This window comes from Cricetulus griseus, unplaced genomic scaffold (genome assembly GCF_003668045.3).
Source record: "Cricetulus griseus strain 17A/GY unplaced genomic scaffold, alternate assembly CriGri-PICRH-1.0 unplaced_scaffold_71, whole genome shotgun sequence".
Classification (NCBI taxonomy): Eukaryota; Metazoa; Chordata; class Mammalia; order Rodentia; family Cricetidae; genus Cricetulus; species Cricetulus griseus.
In genome coordinates this window covers 65,092-71,091 of record NW_023277412.1, presented here as the reverse complement: position 1 = coordinate 71,091, position 6,000 = coordinate 65,092, and the positions used below count along the sequence as shown (strand labels likewise).

Below are 6,000 nucleotides of genomic sequence, written 5' to 3'. Positions count from 1 at the left end.
AAGGCAAGGCAAGACAAGGCAAGGCAAGGCATATATTTTCTTTAGATTTGTTTGGGTAGATAGAATCTCATTTAGGCAAAACTCAAGAAATTGCAAAGCATGGATTTTTTTAGATTTGGTTGGGGAGATACAATCTCATTTTGGCAAGGCAAGGCAAGGCATTGCATGTATTATCTTTAGATTTGGTTGGCTAGATACAATCTCATTTAGGCAAGGAAACTCAAGGAATTGCAAAGCATGGATTTTCTTTAGATTTGGTTGGGGAGATACAATCTCATTTTGCAAAGGCAAGGCAAGGCAATGAAAGGAAAGGCAAGACAAGGCAAGAAAAGGCAAGGCATGTATTATATTTAGATTGGGTTGGGTAGATAGAATCTCATTTAGGCAAGGCAAGGCAAGGCAAGGCAAAGCAAGACAAGGCCAAGCAAGGCATGGATTTCCTTTAGATTTAGTTGCTGAGATAGAGTCTCATTTTGGCAAGGCAAGGCAAGTCAATGCAAGGCAAGGCAAGGCAATGCATGGATTGTTTTAGATTTGGTTGCTGAGGTAAAATCTCAATTATGCAAGGCAAGGCAAGACAAGGCAAGGCATGGATAATCTTTAGATTTGGTTGCATGATAGAATCACAATTAGGCAAGGGAAGGCAAGGCAAGACAAAGCAAGGCAAGGCATGGATTTTCTTCAGATTTGGTTGGAGTGATAGAATCTCATTGATGCGAGGCAAGGCACAGCAATTCAAAGCCTGGCAAGGCAAAACATGGATTTTCTTTAGATATGGTTTGGGAGATAGAATCTCATTTAGGTAATGCAAGACAAGGCAAGGCATGTATTTTTTTAGATTTGATTGGGGAGATACAATCTCATTTTGGCAAGGCAAGGCAAGGCAAGGAACAGCAAGGCAAGGCAAGGCATGTATTATCTTTAGATTTGTTTTGGTATATTGAATCGAATTTAGGCAAGGGAACTCTAGGAATTGCAAGGCATGTATTATCTTTAGTTTTGGTTGGGGAGACAGAATCTCATTTAGGCAAGGGTAGTCAAGGAAATTCAAGGCATAGATTTTCTTTTGATTTGGTTGGCAAGATAGAATCTCATTTTGGCAAGGCAAGGCAAAGCATGGATTTTCTTTATTTTTTTAGGTAGACAGAATCTTATTTAGGCAAGGCAAGTCAAGACAAGACAAGGCAAGGCAAGGCAAAGCATGGATTTTCTTCAGACTAGGATGGGTGATAGAGTAACATTTAAGCAAGTCAAGACAAGGCAAGGCATGGACTTTCTACAATTTTGGTTTGGATAATAGAATCTCGTTTAGGCAAGGCAAAGCAAAGCAATTCAAAGCAAAGTAAGGCAAGACATGGATTTTCTTTGGATATGGTTGGGGAAAAAGTCTCATTTAGGTTCGGCAAGGCAAGGTAAGGCATTGGAAGGCATGGATATCCTTTAGATTTATTTGTGGATGTAGAATCTCATTTAGGCAAGGCAAGGCATGGATTTTCTTTAGATTTGCTGAGGGAAATAGAATCTCATTTAGGCGAGGCTAAGCAATGCAATGCAAGGGAAGTCATGGATTTTCTTTAGATTTTGTTGGAGAGATAGAATTTCATTTAGCCAAGGCAAGGCAAGGCAAGTCAAGACAAGGCAAGACAAGGCATATATTTTCTTTCATTTGGTTGTGGACATAGAATCTCATTTAGGCAAGGGAACTCAAGGAATTGCAAAGCATGGATTTTCTTTAGATTTTTGGGGAGATGCAATCTCATTTTGGCAATACAATGCAAGGCAAGGCAAGGAAAGGCAAGTTATGGATTTTCATTAGATATGTTTGTGGAGAAAGAATCTCATTTAGGCTCGGCAAGGCAATACAAGGCAATGCATGGCAAGGCATGGATATCCTTTAGATTTGGTAGTGGACATAAAATCTCATTTAGGCAAGGCAAAGCATGAATTTTCTTTAGATTTGGTTAGAGAATTGAATCTCATTTAGGCAAGGACAAGCAATGCACAGCAAGGCAAGGCATGGATTTTCTTTAGATTTTGTTGGGGAGATAGAATATCACTTTGCCAAGGCAAGGCAAGGCGGGGCAAGACAAGGCAAGGCAAAGCATATATTTTCTTTACATTTGGTTGGGTAGATAGACTCTCATTTAGGTTAGGGAACTCAAGGAATTGCAAAACATGGATTTTCTTTAGATTTGGTTGGGGAGATACAATGTCATTTTGGCAAGGCAACGCAAGGCAAGAAAAGGAAAGGAAAGGCAATTCATGGATTATCTTTAAATTTTGTTGCGTGATACGATCACATTTAGGCAATTTAAGGCAAAGCAAGACATGGCAAGGCATGGATGTCCTTTAGATTTGGTTGGTGAGATAGAATCTCATTTAGGCTAGGCAAGGCAAGACAAAGCAAGGCAAGGTATGGATTATCTTTAGATTTGGATGCGTGAAAGAATCACATTTGGGCAAGGGAAGGCAAGGCAAGGCAAGACAAGGCAAGGCAAAGCATGGATTTTCTTCAGATTTGGTTGGGGAGATAGAATCTCATTTAGGCAAGGCAAGGCTCAGCAATTCAAAGCAAGGCAAGGCAAGACATGGATTTTTCTTTAGATATGTTTGGGGAGATAGAATCTCATTTAGGCAAAGCAAGGAAAGGCAAAGGATGGATTTTCTTTAGATTTTTTTGGGTAGATATTATCTCATTTAGGCAAGGCAAGGAAAGCAAAGCATGGATTTTCTTTAGATTTTGGGGTAGATAGAATCTCATTTAGGCAAGGCAGGGATAGGCAAGGCAATCCAAGGCAAGGCGAGGCATGTATTATCTTTAGATTTGGTTGGGTGATAGAATAACATTTACACGATGCAAGACAAGCTAAGACAAGGCAAGGCGAGGCATGTATTTTCTTCAGATTTGGCTGGGGACATAGAAACTAATTTAGGCAAGGCAAGGAAAGGCCTGGATATTATTTAGATTTAGTTGTGGAGATACAATCTCATTTAGGCAAGGGAAGTCATGGAAATTCAAGGCATAGATTTACTTTAGATTTGTTTGGGAAGATAGATTCTCATTTTGGCAAGGCAAGGCAAGGCATGTATTTTCTTCTGATTTGGTTGGGTGATCGAATAACATTTAGGCAAGGCAACATTAGGCAAGGCAAGGCAAGGCATGGATTTTATTCAATTTTGGTTAGGATGATAGAAACTCTTTTAGGGAAGGCAAGGCAAAGCAATTCAAAGCAAGGCAAGGCAAGACATGGATTTTCATTTGATATGGTTGGGGAGAAAGAATCATTCTCATTTAGGCAAGGCAAGGCAAGGCAAGGCATGGGAAGGCCTGGATATCCTTTAGAATTGGGTATGGACATAGAATCTCATTTAGGTATGGCAAGGCATGGATTTTCTTTAGATTTGGTAAGGGAAATAGAATAACATTTAGGCAAGGCAAGACAAGGCAAGACAAGGCAAGGCAAGGCATGGATTTTCATCATTTTGGTTGGGATGATAGGAAATCATTTAGGCAAGGCAAGGCAAAGCATTTCAAACAAGCCAAGGCAAGACATGGATTTTCTTTAGAAATGGTTGGGGAGAAAGAATGTCATTTAGGCATGGCAAGGCAAGGAAAGGCAAGGCAAGGCAAAGCATGGGCAATCTTTAGATTTGGTTGTGGACATAGAATATCATTTAGGCAAGGCAAGGCATGTATTTTCTTTAGATTTGGTTAGGGAAATAGAATCTCATTTAGACAAGGCTAAGCAATGCATGGCAAGGCAAAGAAAGGCATGGATTTTTTTAGATTTCATTGAGGAGATAGAATATCACTTAGCCAAGGAGAGGCAAGGCAAGTCAAGACAAGGCAAGGAAAGGCATATATTTTCTTTAGATTTGATTGGTAGATAAAATCTCATTTAGGCAAGGGAACTCATGGAATTGCAAATCATGGATTTTCTTGAGATTTGGTTGTAAAGATACAATCTCATTTTGGCAAGGCAAGGCAAGGCAAAGCAAATCTAGGAAAGGCAAAGCAAGGCAAGGCATGTATTATCTTTAGATTTGGATAGGTAGAAAGAATCTCATTTAGGCAAGGAAACTCAAGGAATTGCAAAGCATGGATTTTTCTTTATATTTCGTTGAGGAGATACAATCTCATTTTGGCAAGGCAAGGCAAAGCAAGGAAAGGCAAGTCATGGATTATCTTTAGATTTGGTAGCTGAGATAGAATCTCATTTATGCAAGGGAACTCAAGGAATTGCAAACATGGATTTTCTTTATATTTGGTTGGGGAGATACAATGTCATTTTGGCAAAGCAAGCAAATGAAACAAAAAGGCAAAGCAAGGCAAGGATTATCTTTAGATTTGGTTGCTTGAAATGATCACACTTAGGCAATGCAAGACTAGGCTTGGAAAGGCAAGGCATGGATCATCTTTAGATTTGGTTGCCTCATAGAATCACATTTAGGAAAGGGAAGGCAAGGAAAGACAAGGCAAGGCATGTATTTTCTTTAGATTTGGTTGGGTAGATAGAATCTCATTTAGGCAAGGGAAGTCAAGGCAAGGCAAAGCATGGATTTTCTTTAGATTTTTTTGGGGTAGATAGAATATCATTTAGGCAATGCAGGGATAGGCAAGGCAAGTAGGCAATGCAAGGCATGTATTATCTCTAGATTTGGTTGGGTGATAGAATAACATTTAGGAAAGGCAAGACAAGGCAAGACAAGGCAAGGCAAGGCATGGATTTTCTTCAAATTTGGTGGGGGAGATAGAAACTCTTTTAGGCAAGGCAAGACAAGGCGTGGATGTTATTTAGATTTGTTTGGGGAGATAGAATCTCATTTAGGCAAGGCAATGCAAGTCAAGGCAAGACAAGTCAAGGCAAGGCATGGATTTTCTTTATATTTGGTGGTGGAGATAGAATTTCATTTAGGCAAGGGAACGCAAGGAAATTCAAGGTATGGATTTTCTTTTTATTTTATTTCGGAAGATAGAATCTCATTTTGGCAAGGCAAGGCAAGGCAAAGCAGGGATTTTTTTAGATTTTTTGGGGTAGATAGAATCTCACTTAGGCAAGGCAGGAATAGGCAAGGCAAATAAGGCAAGGCAAGGCATGTATTATCTTTAGATTTTGTAGGGTGTTAGGATAAGATTTAGGCAAGGCAAGGCAAGGCAAGACTAGAGAAGGCAAGGCATGGTTTTTCTTTAGATTCGGTTCAGGAGATAGAATCACATTTTGGCAAGGCAAGGCACAGCAATTCAAACAAGATAAGGCAAGACATGTATTTTCTTTAGATGTGGTTGGGTAGATAGAGTCTCATTTAGGCAAGGGAAGTCAAGGCAAGGCAAAGCATGAAATTTCTTTAGATTTCGTTGGGGACATCTAATTTCATTTTAGGAAGGCAAGGCAAGGCAAAGCATGGATTTTCTTTAGATTTTTTGGGGTAGATAGAATATCATTTAGGCAATGCAGGGATAGGCAAGGCAAGTAGGCAAGCAAGGCATGTATTATCTCCAGATTTGGTTGGGAGATAGAATAACAATTAGGAAAGGCAAACAAGGCAAGGCAAGGCATGGATTTTCTTCAGATTTGTTTGGGGAGATAGAAACTCATTTAAGCAAGGCAAGGCAAGGCCTGGATGTTATTTAGATTTGTTTGGGGAGATAGAAACTGATTTAGGCAAGGAAAGGCAAGACATGGATTTTATTTAGATTTGGTTGGGGAGATAGAATCTCATTTAGGCAAAGCAAGGCAAGACAAGACAAGGCAAGTATGGATAATCTTTAGATTTGGTTGCATGATATGATCACATTTAGGCAAGGGAAGGCAAGCTAAGACAAGGCATGGATTTTCTTCAGATTTGTTTGGGGAGATAGAATCTCCTTTAGGCAAGGCAAGGCACTGCAATTCAAAGCAAGGCAAGGCAAGAAGGGGTTGTCTTTAGAGAACCTTGAGGATATAGAAAATCATTTAGGCAATGCAAGACAAGGCAAGGCATGTACTTTCTTTAGATTTG

At 39.7% G+C, this 6,000-nt stretch overlaps 1 pseudogene; it reads right to left on the bottom strand.

The window, feature by feature from the left end:
- Nucleotides 1-6,000, bottom strand: part of LOC118239826 — a 32,754-nt pseudogene that overhangs the window by 2,061 nt on the left and 24,693 nt on the right.